At 40.2% G+C, this 12,835-nt stretch overlaps 1 protein-coding gene across 5 annotated transcripts in view; it reads left to right on the top strand.

Annotated features, from left to right (window-relative positions):
- raph1b (Ras association (RalGDS/AF-6) and pleckstrin homology domains 1b) overlaps positions 1 to 12,835 on the top strand; it is a 71,497-nt gene that overhangs the window by 15,346 nt on the left and 43,316 nt on the right. For 4 of the 5 annotated variants that reach the window (XM_017457139.3, XM_017457140.3, XM_017457141.3 and 1 more), the window contains exon 2: positions 8,780 to 8,838. The exons of the other annotated variant lie outside the window; for it this stretch is intronic. The gene's annotated coding sequence lies outside the window, so the exon portion shown is untranslated. The remainder of the gene's footprint in view (positions 1 to 8,779; positions 8,839 to 12,835) is intronic. 5 annotated transcript variants of the gene reach the window in all.

The raw sequence follows: 12,835 nt of genomic DNA on the forward strand, positions 1-12,835 counted from the left end.
CTTTTGAAGAAAAAAGTTTCTTTTTAAAATGTCCACAATTATAATACTGATATTACAATTTATTATATTATAGAAATGAATATCAGGACATGACAATAATGCATTGAGGAAGAATTGTGTGTGTGTGTGTGTGTGTGTGTGTGTGTGTGGAGAGTCTCAGGGCAGGGTGTGGAGTTCTCGGCACACGGGCCACATGATTGCAGCTGGTTGAAGGTCTCTCTGTTTAATGTTGACTTTTCTGTCACTGCCCATGTGACCTCACAACACACTGAGCAAAAGCAGCAACCGAGGACTGTGGCATTCTCTAACACAAATCTGAAATCTGTTATGTGGTCGATTGGGTGGACGATGTCGAGACCACATTGGGGTTACTGCACTAGCGTTGTCCCAGAAATGCTGTTCTCTGGTAGCATTTTTGTCCTGCTGCCAAATACACACAGATCAAGCTTTGAGCTGATTCTATGAACAATGCAGCTGAATCAGGTCATGAGTCATGGTTGGTCAGAGTCCACATCATAGCCATAAAAGAGAAGTTTGGTTCCATTCGGATGTGTTTCCGAAGGTATGTCATTCATGAGGAAGGAGAGAGCAACACATTCATAAGTGACGTGACCTCCTCAGTTACACATCTCCTATTCCCTGAACCAGAGTGGAGGCTTCTTCATTGTGGTGTTACTCTAAATTACACACCCACGTGCCAGAAACTTTAAGGCCTGTACATAGATCAGGCTCAGCGCTGACACACGGTGGCTCTCTATGGCTACAGATCCAGGATCATGGAGTGATCATGATACACAATGGTCACAATGATCGAGAGTGCTTAGCTTCTACTTAAATCATATCGTATTAATTTTACTGTCCAACAAAGCAGTAAGCAGTATAAACGTGACTCCTATGCAGAAGTGGCCGTTCTCAGTTGTCTGGGTGTTTCCCAGTTCTTGGGTGTTATTGAGTGTAAAATACACCAATTACTTCCAGTTAGGCTAATATTACTGAACATTATATTATAATGTTATTGTTTATACACCATACTGTCATGATAGCCAATGATGCTTATTATGATTATATTAGATGACCTGAATACCTTTACGCATTTCACATAGGAGCACCGCAGTTAAAACTGGAGTACACTGTTAGGAGTTATCACTCAAAAACGTGCCAAAAGTGCTGTGCTTTTCTCCCCAAATAAAACGGTAGATGAGCCAATAGACATATTCATTTGGCATGATTTGCGCATGTGTTTTGTATATATGCACCAAAATTTCAGCCGGCGAAAATTTTAAAGAGAAAAAATTAACCGGAAATATATTCCGCCACGCCCTGCCCCTCAGTGCTCTGCGCTCAGATTTCACTCTCGATCTCGAGTGATGAAGCACAAACTCCCGCGCTTTCTGACACGTTTAACGAGATTCTATTGGAAAGCGCCCCGATCCACAGCAGCACCACAACAAGCGCAGCTACGCTTTCCATTGCTTGGGCAGATTGCACGCAGGTATTTATCTGCCCCAAGATCTGCCCACAGGGAGTGAGAGACTATTTAGTGCAGCATCTCATGTTCTTGATGAGAAGAGGAACTGTCTCTCCTGCCAGAAAGCTGAGCAAATTTTGTTCTTGAAGAGAAACCTGCTACTTTTGCTTAAATAGAAAGCATTCCAATTTGCTATGTGTATAGCAATTACGTTAGAATTCATGTAGCCCTGCAAATCTTTCTTCTTGACTTGAGGCTACATCTGTTGTTTACAGTTTCAGGTTGGTTTTAGTTTCATTGTTGCTGTTTTGCACAATAATCTTTCATTAAAGTAGAAATACGTTTACATAAAGAGAATAGAGGCCTTGATCATTACTTGACTGCTGTTTTGCATAACATGATAGTTTTCTAGAACTATCATTATTTGGATAATTATTTGGATAATGAATAATTTCTTCATTATTTGGATAATTGGATTTTTAAAAATCTGTTCAATTTTGATTGTTACAGAGCTGAATGAAGAATACTATATTTAATATTGTTTTTGTAAAAGTGTATAATTTTTACAGTCATCAATTGATCATCATAAGGTGTGATAATTTTATTGGTTTGTAGTTTTTCAATTCAGATTCATTAAATTCATGAAAAGAAATGAAAAGTCTAATATTAATACAATTATACAAAAAACTTTAAATAGGTTTTTTTTATTATTATTATTATTATTATTATTAATTTTCAGCCAAGTGCATCCTGAATTTTCATGTTCGGTTTCATCCCAGAATTTTCCTTTCGGCGCATCACTAGTGTTTTGAATTCTCTGATATTAACTGGCACTGCCTGGAAGCCCCGCCCCCTTCCCCCGTCATCTCACATACTCCCAATTGGGTGCCATTACTTTCTGTAAAGGTAAATGGTGAATGTTTTGCGTTCATCGTCAGATATTATTAGTTTATTACTTTCGTTAGCTAATGTAATGTACTATCACATACAAAATTTTACAAAAGTTTTGGCTGTATTGCCCACCCATAGCTAAACCTAATGTTCTATTTTCTTATTGACCCGCTGTCATATACTTGCACAGCAGCCTGCCTTTGATTACACAGAATAGTAATGGTGGGTTTCATTGCATACATTCACCAATAAATCTTATTATGGGTTATTTGACAGGTTTATAATACTGCACCATAGTGGAGGGAAGGAGACAGAGAGAGAAATGTATGGAAAGAGAGAATGAGGGGGGCTGGGCTCCATATTTGTTGTCACCGTGGGAAAATTCCATGTGCATGGCTCACTGTAATTCCCAGCATGTGTGCGTGTGACCGGACTAAGGCCATGGAGAAGCCTAAAGCTCACACTGGATTTGCACTCACGCTGTTTAATTGAATCCAGAGCATAGCAGGGCCTGGTGGGGAGAAATTGACATGCGCATCTGTGTGGCACTGAGAGTGTGTGCTGTACGTGCCCATATACAAATCATACATTTATTAACTAGTGTGCTGCCCGCTCCCATTATTTGATTACTAGCCTATGAAGTGGAAGCAATGAATAATGCAATAACATATGGTGAGCTACTTATTTATATATATATATATATATATATATATATATATATATATATATATATATATATATATATATATATATATATATATATATATATATATATATATATATATATATATCCTCATATCCACTTTATATATATATATATAAGTCCTCACATCGCACGTAAAAGACTGTAGTTATCGTATTTTAATTCCTCACTATGTCTTTCGCAGTGATGTTTATTCGTCACGTTCGACACACGTTTTGATGACGTCACATGACACGTCTTGCCCAAATCTATGGTAATCTTGAAAAGTTGCAAGCTCCTCCGAATCTTGCGGCGTTCGCTTGATTTTGCGTCTATTTCTGCGATCACAAAACTGCGAAGTCCTGGAGGGACCGCGTGTTCACCAGCTCTGTGTCCCCCATTGGTTACTATATGGCAGGTCATGTGAGTGTGTGTGTTATGACTGTGTATTGAGAGGGGTTTTGGATGTATTTGTGATGTATATATGCTTGTATGACATCTGGCTCTTACGTTTTAGATATACTGCTGATACTGGCAATGTCAATGCGACGTGTGTGTAACTGGACATGTTTCCTCTCAGGGAAAACATGCAGTCATATGCATAGTATATTACGTGTAGCTTTGTAATCAGTGTTTTCAGTAGATATTTCTCACTTCTTTTTAAAGTATTGTTTCTTTTCTTTTTTTTTTTACTCTCAAAGATAATGTTTTACAAGACTAAACACGTTACTAAATACTAGTAACGCTGACGGTCAGCCCGGGCCTGTGGCGGCGTCTCGTATATCTCTGGTTGATGTGTATTACTGAGAAAAGTGCCGTCTGTTCAATACCGATGCGTTCCCTGCTTCGACTTGACTGTGCTGATCTGCATTGATTTCCTGTACCATTCCCATGTCCTACAACAATGACAGTCACGTGCTGAATTTAAAGCCTTGTATATAAATCTTAAGTGTTGTCTGAGATGCCATTTAAAAATTAATAGGTCAATACGCACACTGAATCCTAAATACAGGCTTGGTCTAAACAGTATTTATACATATTGGATCATTTTCCTCAATAAATAATATAATAATGTATAATAATAATAAAATAATAATGACCAAGTATAATATTGTTATCTAATTTGGTTAATTGGGTTCTCTTTGTCTGCTTTTAGGATTTGTGTGAAAATTTTATGATGTTTGAGGTCATATTTATGCAGATATATAGGAAATTCTAAAGGGTTCACAAACTTTCGAGCGGCACCGTAGCTTGCTGTCATGGTCATGCGTGGCTATACATTTTATGTGCGCAAGGGCGATGGTGTGTAGCGGTTAGCATTGCTGTTTCGGTTTGTGCTGACTCACTGTGGTGTGTGTGTGTGTGTGTGTGTGTGTGTATGTATTCACTCTCTCAGAGCTGTGTAATGCAGAAATCAATATGGAACAGCTAGCAGATCGACATCCAATAGCAGCTGATGCTAATGAGAGAAAAATCATCATACTCCATTTTCTTCCTGCTCTTTTAGGGTGATCTGTCTTTTGCATGCTCTCTCTCTCTCTCTCTCTCTCTCTCTCTCTCTCTCTCTCAATTCAATTCAATTCAGTTCTCTCTCTCTATCTCTCTCTCTTGTACAATCACTGTGATCAGTGCCAAGTCAGCTTCTCTGTCCCAAGCCAGGGTTTTTCCTCTGACATCACCTCCTCTACCGAGTCCCACACACCCCTACTTCCTGTCCGGGTCTTTATCTTCCGCCGCAGCCGTGCGTTGGGCAGGAAGTGAGCATGTGGACGGACACACCTGGCAAAATCCCGGCAGGCAGAATACAGAAAGTACAGTGTGTCTGTATGTGTGTAAAGGGTTCATGTGGGTTGTGGAGCTTTCATGTGGTTTACAGTGTTGGAGAACAAGTGCTCTCTGAACCTCACACTCTTCTCAGCATGTGTGTGTTTTTATACATTGTCGTTTTGGGGGTTTTTTTTGCATTCACTCAGCATTTACTTTATACTGAAATATTTTCTATGAGAAATCTGGCCCATAGATATATAAGATATACCACTTTTGTGGTGAGACATTTCATGTTTATTTTATTCAAAAGTCAGATTAGTAACTGATGCTAGTTGTCTATGTAGCTTTACATGATGAACCATTAGCTAAATCAAAAGATTGACATAAATTGGTGCATCTTGGTTTTTTTTGTTTGTTTTCAACAAAAGTCTCAGTGTGAAGCTGTGTAATCCCCAAGTGTTGTCTGTTCAACCCCGGTGAATGCACAAGAATCTATAATACACTGTAGTCATATTGTATTAAAAATACATTTAATCCTAATGAGCGCCTGTGGGAAACGCTCACTATTAGTGTTAATGCGGCTGGCTTATTCCTTCAACCCTTTGGCATTGGAAATGTATACACATTTGTTTGTCTTTATTATTTGGTGGATTTTGCTTGATCACTTTGTTCATATTGATTCGAGATGCAAATTAAAAGGGAAAACAAATGTCTGATTCTTGTTGTTAGAGTTCAGCAAGGACACCTCCTGCAGTGCATTCTGGGAAACCAGGTAGGCAACCTATCACCTGAGTGATGTCATCTGGTTTAGGTTCTTGTATTGTAATCTTTTGCCTCCAGGACAGAAATAGAATCCCCCCCCCACACACACACACACACACACACACACAGACACACACAGGGACGTAATGTTCAATATTTCAAAGTTGGTATAGAAACAACAAGAAAAACGTCATCGATAGTTTGCCATTTAAATCATTTGACAAACTAACAAAATAATAAACAAAATAGACAAAACCACACAAAATGGCATTGCAGAGTGAAACCATCCTGGGGCAGAATCACTTCCTTGGTACATAATTAAGTTTCAAAGTAAGCGTTCACACTGGCGGTGGCGTCTTTCTTTTTAAATTAGACCTCGCGACAGCAGGCGAAGCAACACAGCACAACTGTGTGATCATTTAGTCATGATTTAAACTGTTAAATATAGACTTCCATTACTTTTTAGCCCCATTAACTTCATACCAGTGCAGAAATTGAAGATGCACACTTCAGACACCAAACATGTCCTGGCTGATGAACTACATTCAGGATAACAAGGAGAAAAAAATTGTATTCATTTCATTTTCATTAGGAAATTTATTCAAATAAAAATGTATTTAATGTTGTTTAATGTGAATGTTGTCAGTTCAGACAAATGTTGTAATTTCTGGGTGTGGCAATTGTACATAGAGATACAGAGGATTGAGATTAGGTTTCACGAGTATGCCTTTAATTTATGTAGCACGTGTACATTTCAAGGACACGGTCACGTGATTATTGATGACAAAAGGATTGGGCAATAAAGACTTAAAACTATATCTCTTAAAACTACATCAGCATTAAGAAGTCTTAAAGTGTGCTGCAAAACACCAAAAACAGTATATAAGCAATAATGATTCAAATCAAGTACAAGTTTGAAATGTAAATTCAAAATATTAAAGTACATACAACAAATGAAAATGGAAACACGTATACAGCCTCTGTTGTACTGTCATGGCACAAATTAGTGGTACAAATGGCATCGTGTCTTTGGCTAAGCAGAATGCCACCACCGCTGCAGTATCAGTTAGTTCCTGTGTTTATTTTTTTTAATCATAGAGAGTGCAACTGGCAAACACGCTGATAATAAATACCCTTCTGGATTAAAGCAGTTTGCTTTACGTTACTTGTTGGCAATTTCTCCTTCTGACTTTTCTTGTATTCCGGATGGTGTTTTTGCTTGAGGCAGTGAAACAAATTTGTCCTGCTTCCACAATTTGTTGATACGGGTTGTTGACACACTTTACAAATCACGGACGGTTGATTCACATCTGATCTTCTGTATCTGATCCACTTCTGTATTACAGAGGAAGTTCCTTTTTGGGGATTAATTCTTCTTCCTCGTCTAGGGTTGGATCTCCACCTTCCATCATGCTTGTTGTCGTTCTGCATGTGAAATGCCCACGTTGTGGCACATAAACACGTCATCAACTACATTGTCAGTAAAGTGGGATGACAAATTCTTATCACGGGGACAAACTGTACCGGTATATCATGGACAATACGATATGGCACAGCCCTAGATGACGGTGATGTAAAAGAGAGAGCTAGAGCGAGCGAGAGACTGAGAATGGAATGGTTTCATATTGATAAAATAGCATGGAATCTGTTCGAGTTTGATTTCGAGTGGATTTTACCGATTAACTAATTTAGGTGGTACCTGTCGATAACCGTTCAAACACCCGAGAGTTTTTAAAAGTGATGCTGAATGAAAACATAACACTCAAAGGAAAATATTGCTGAACTTTATTACAAAAATAAACAATACTGACTGTACCATGAAAATGTGCTGTACTTTTTTTTTAAATGAAATATAAATATGTTAACTGTTAATAAATATTAAAGTAAATTAAAGATATACTTAGAAACTGAACCAATAAATAACACTCCAAATAACAAATAAAAATAGACATCCGTAATGAATCAAAAAACACTTCAAATAACACAACAAAATTTGCCAGCGATAGTTTTTATTTCGCCTCTAGAGGCCGCTCTCGTGCCCTATAATGACCCCCGCAACGGACACAACTGGGAATAACTATCGGTGTGGATTGTTGGCAATAACCGATAGTTCCAGCAGTCGGTTATCGGTGCCGATTAATCAGCAAAATCGGTCGATCTCTATAATCTATAACCTATTTTTTATAACCTGAGGTATTACAGGATGTTCTGTATTGAGCGCCTCCTTTACCTTACACTTCCTGATAAATATAAAGTCATAAGTTATACAATATAATATAGCTGCCGATTTTATGACACCTAGTTTTGAGCGGATTTATTTCCTACCGATGGCTCTGATTTCCTGAGTCATACTTGCATTTGGTTTAATTTTATTGACTCAGGATTTTTTCTTTTCTTCTACTGACTCACTGTCTAAAACACACAAACATTTTGCTCTCCTGCTTCTTTTTATACACTCTTAAAGCAACTAATCCTGTATTTATTTTTACACACGTTCTGTGAGGAACGGGAAACGGCCAGTTTACCCAGTAAACTCCAACTCGTTTGGGTTTAGTCATCCTGTGATGCTAATTTTGGATTCAGCACGTGAGTTTACAAAAGAGCACATGGTGGGCAATTTAGTGAGACGTCTCTTTGTCATGCGAGACACACACAGCCCGGCTGCCGCGCAGACAGACGGCTCGCGCAGTTGCGGCCCAATGCGCAGCTGTGATCTGAGGTTTTTTCTTTACACACACACACACACACACACACACACACACACACACACACACGCTCATGCAGTCTGTTCTTTGTGCCGTGATGAATGCGGAGGTGATCTTTCATATTTCTGTACTTAAAATTGGCTTGATTGTGTTTGACGAAGTATAAACCCAGATTGCATACAGATAACAAATCTGAGGTAAAAAACAAAAACAATGAGTAAGTGTAAAATGATTTTGTTGCCTCTTTCTGATTTTGGTTTGAGCTGTGTGTGTGTGTTGAGGGGTGTTTAATCCGAAGGTGGCACATGCACTCACCCACGCAGCTGCTATAGCTCATACTTGTGATTTTTGTGTGTGCGTGTGCTTACACAGCATTTCTGCCACACTTGGCTGAATCGATGTGGACTAAAAGCAGTTCGATTTGCAGCTCCGTCCCACTCGCGACTGATTTTGTTTTAGTTCCTGAATATGACTGGTTTCTTCTCTCTGTCCTTTCTCACCCAGGTTTCTCTTGACCTCACTGGATTTTAACCTGGTCACAGAGGGAGCATCTTAAGCCAAAGGTAGGCTGCTGTGTTACTGTTTCCAGGTGTTTGCGTGCGTGTACATGTGGACACCGCGCGCACATGGTTTCTGTTCCAGAATTTTCAACTCTGTTCGTCTGTGTTCAAAAAAGAACGGTGTATAGAGGCGATTTCTTAAATGGTCGGCTCTCAGTTCTCATCCCGACTCGCATCTTCAGTTTCTTAGAACAGGAAAAACAGTCAAATGCACAGACTTAGGATGTGACACTTGATTAATTTTTTTATCCGAATTCTTTGTAATGAATCAGCTAATGAACGGATATTCGGTTAGGAAAGGGGGGGGGGGGGGGGATGCCTTTGATGAAGAATCATCAGTTAAACGGTTCAGCAAATGCTGGTGGAGGCGCATGTGTTCGTCAGATGTAAGGTGTAAGGAATACATTATGACAGGGCATGCTGCTTTAGGAAAATAATCACTCAGCACATTTACATGGACAAATATTGATATTAACCCGATTAAGACGATACTCTGATTAAGAAACTAGCATATAAACAGCGATTATTTATTACCTTAATCCGACTAAAGTCATACTCAAAGTAAACACAAATGGAATTAAGACGTGTGGAGTATTCCTATTGTAGTCGCGTTATCGAAGTGTATTACAGACATGTACACACCTTAATCACACTGTTAACCTCGTGTGGGAGTTTTCACCGCATTTTGCGGCAGGACACGTACACACACGGCAGTGCTCAACCGTTTGACGGCAAAAATGAGAGCACGGCTGCGTCCCAAACCGTGTATTTACCTATATAGTAGGAGAAATACATGTATATTTTAGTGTACTATATAGTAGGAAGTGAAATACATGTATCTGAGCTACTATATAGCAGGTAAGTATGTGGTTTGGGACGCAGCCCACGGCTTCAAGCAGTCGTCTATCTGCACGTACAGCATGACAAATAATTAACCACACTTGAAGCTTTCGTAAAATTAAAAATAAAAACACCCAAAACTGTATACGGTCCCATAACAAAGATGAACTGTATGTCGATACGTGAAATTCTAGAGGGAACGTCGGACGGCGTGACTTGGGGACGTAATGACGTGTGCCGTTAATCCATCTATGAACTGGAACACGAAAGGAATATTCTAAAAGCAACTCATGTAAACACCTTAATCAGAATATTGTCTTAGTGAGAATAAGGTTAATAATTAGATTACAGCTGTCCATGTAAACATAGTCAGTGACTGGGCGATGTACTGCAGCTCAGCGTCCAGTGGAGTTACTGTTCCCACCCGGCAGTTGATTATTTTCTGATACAGCACATCCCGAAGTGTTTTATTCCTCTTATACCACAGCACTTTGCAGAGAATACCAAATTTTAACGTATTAAAGAAAGACACGTGCATTTTATGTTTATAGATAGAGTCGATGTTGTTGAACATAAAACTGATTTGCAGGTGTCTAAAGACATGTCTAATCGCTATATTATAGCGTTTTCAAATAGAAAAGTTATCCGAAATAAACAAACTCAAGCATGTAGTATTGGCATTGTGATGTGTGGAGTTTTCTTTTTGTCATCATTTGTTTGTTGTAAGTATTTTTGTTGGTTTGTTTCCTATTGAGGGCCTAAAAACTGTTCTGTTATGTCTTGTGGTAGTCAAAACTCAGTGACCCTGAGCTTAATTTTTCAAAAGTTTGACCTATGTAGCAATAGTAACCAAGTGTGGGCGGAGCTTGTTGCTGCAGCTTAGTGGTAGTCAATAATTAACGAGCCTAACAGCAGCAGGGTGTTGCTCATTGTTGGTAATAATAATTAAAGATGATTAAGATGCTTTTGGGAAACTGAGCCAATTTTTATTTACAACATGCATAAAACATGCAGTCGTTTACGTCGTGTGCTGCAAATACCAGATCTACTAGACTTCTTGCCGTGAGACCGATTTTCTGCTTAAGTACCGAGAATAGCTCGAAGATCTTGCAGTCCATGTGAGCTCAGGCTAGGAAATCCTTCTGAGGATATGAATAAAAGGCGATGCATAATTAGCACAGCGTCTCCTGATGCATGATGCTGGTGAAGCATGGTGAACATCACTGCCTGCTAGCTGAGCGAATGTTTTTATAGATTACAGAGCAGAAGAGGTCTGAGCAGGGATCACAGATGGAGGTGAAGATCTGAGAGGAGAGAGGGATGAACGGGGTGGTGACAGTCAGAGCCAGGCTTTTTGAGGATAACGTTCAGCTTAACTGAAAACATGCGAGGTTCTGCAGACCCCCTGAGAGCCGAGCGTACAGTAAACGAGGGCGTGTTGGAATTTTTACTGCAGATCCAGGGATTGTGAAACATGGCCTCGTCTTTCAGCATTACACTGCAGGCTGTAGACTAGTGATAGTACGCTGACTGTGTCCGCTTGTTAAATGTGTTGTTCACACACTCTGCAGTTCAGGTTTCACCTCAGCATGTGGCAGTTGTTGTGAAAATATCCCAAGAGACATTAGGGGTGTGTATCTTTGCTTCCAGGGTTATGCATCTCAATACACGATCAACAGTGTAGTGGAAGAACAATCATAGTTCACTACAGTGCCATTCCAATACACTACAGTGGCTCAGTAGTGTTCGGTGGCCGCGCCTCCTTCACCGCAACCGCCTGACGCGCAGACCGCGCCTCCTTCACTGCGACCGCCTGACGCGCAGGCCGCGCCTCCTTCACTGCGACCGCCTGACATGCAGGCCGCGCCTCCTTCACTGTGACCACCTGACACGTAGGCCATGCCTCCTTCACTGGGCTTCATGCCTCTTGGCATGACCGCACAGAGGCCACGCCTCTTTCAATGAGACAGGAACAGAGGCCACACCTCCTTCACTGTGACTGTTCACTAAACCTTGTGTGGCTCCCAACACATTAATCTATCTGTTATTCGAATCACCTGGTGTTAATGGGGTTAACACATTCATCATTATTATTACAGCACTGAACCCCTGACAGAACTGTTGCTAATTGTAACTCATGACAACACAAAGCCATCTTCTGTTCTGAGGTACACAATCCTCAGCCAGCTGCCTCCCGGGGTCAAAGGTCATGGACCAACTGGAGTACGACGGTGTGTCGCAGGCCTTCAGGGGGAAGAGCGGCATTCTCAGCTGCTCAGAATGCAGAGGGGTGAAGCCTGCTGCTGGTGATTTTCACACAGACAGAGACGATTTAGAGCACACACACTCACACACAGCAGGCAACACAATTTTTCTCTCTCTTCCATGCTGCTTATGTGTTTAATTGCCTCCAGTAGCACTTGAAGCAACCACCTGCTACCTTATGTGTGTGTATATGTGTGTGTGTCAACAGTTATTTTACTCATGCACATATACACGCGAATTTTAAGGTAATACATCAGGAAGACGATCCAAACCAGAGTCTAAATCCAAGGAAGTCCAGGAAAAATCCACAGCCATTGCCACGGCTGAAACTTATAACGGTGCGCTCGAGTCTTGTCGGAAAGATCGTATTTATGAGTTGAACGCACATGAACGCCACCACAAAGTTATCATTAGAAGTGGGAAACTCTTTTTGGATTTTCTTTGAGCGCCGAGTTTCCTAATTGGGGGCGTGTCAGTAAGAAAACACAGTGGGATCAATGGCTGCAGCGTCTGCAGTTGACGGTACATTCGCTGAACGTTAATAGCCTGCACTGTACAATTACAATATAATACGTAGCGGTAAAGTTTACAGTGGCTTCATGAATTGATTCAAAATATTTTTTAAAAGCTAAACACACCTCAGGTGCATTCGTTGTTCATTTCCTAGAAGTAGAGTTTTTAAAAAAAAAACCTTGCTGTATTTTCTGTAGTTAACTAAGAGAAGGTACGCCGCCATCTTGTTCTGACCAAAGTGACCTGACTTGGTAATTATGTCTCGTAAATACGAGCTTCCCAGGAGGATTTGAACACACAGGTAGTGCAAGGAATTGTGTGAAGAGAAGCCAGTACATTACCAGGAAAGGTGACTGTTTAACCTTCGGCAGCTGATGATGAA

This window comes from Ictalurus punctatus, chromosome 26, assembly GCF_001660625.3.
Source record: "Ictalurus punctatus breed USDA103 chromosome 26, Coco_2.0, whole genome shotgun sequence".
NCBI classification, from domain to species: domain Eukaryota; kingdom Metazoa; phylum Chordata; class Actinopteri; order Siluriformes; family Ictaluridae; genus Ictalurus; species Ictalurus punctatus.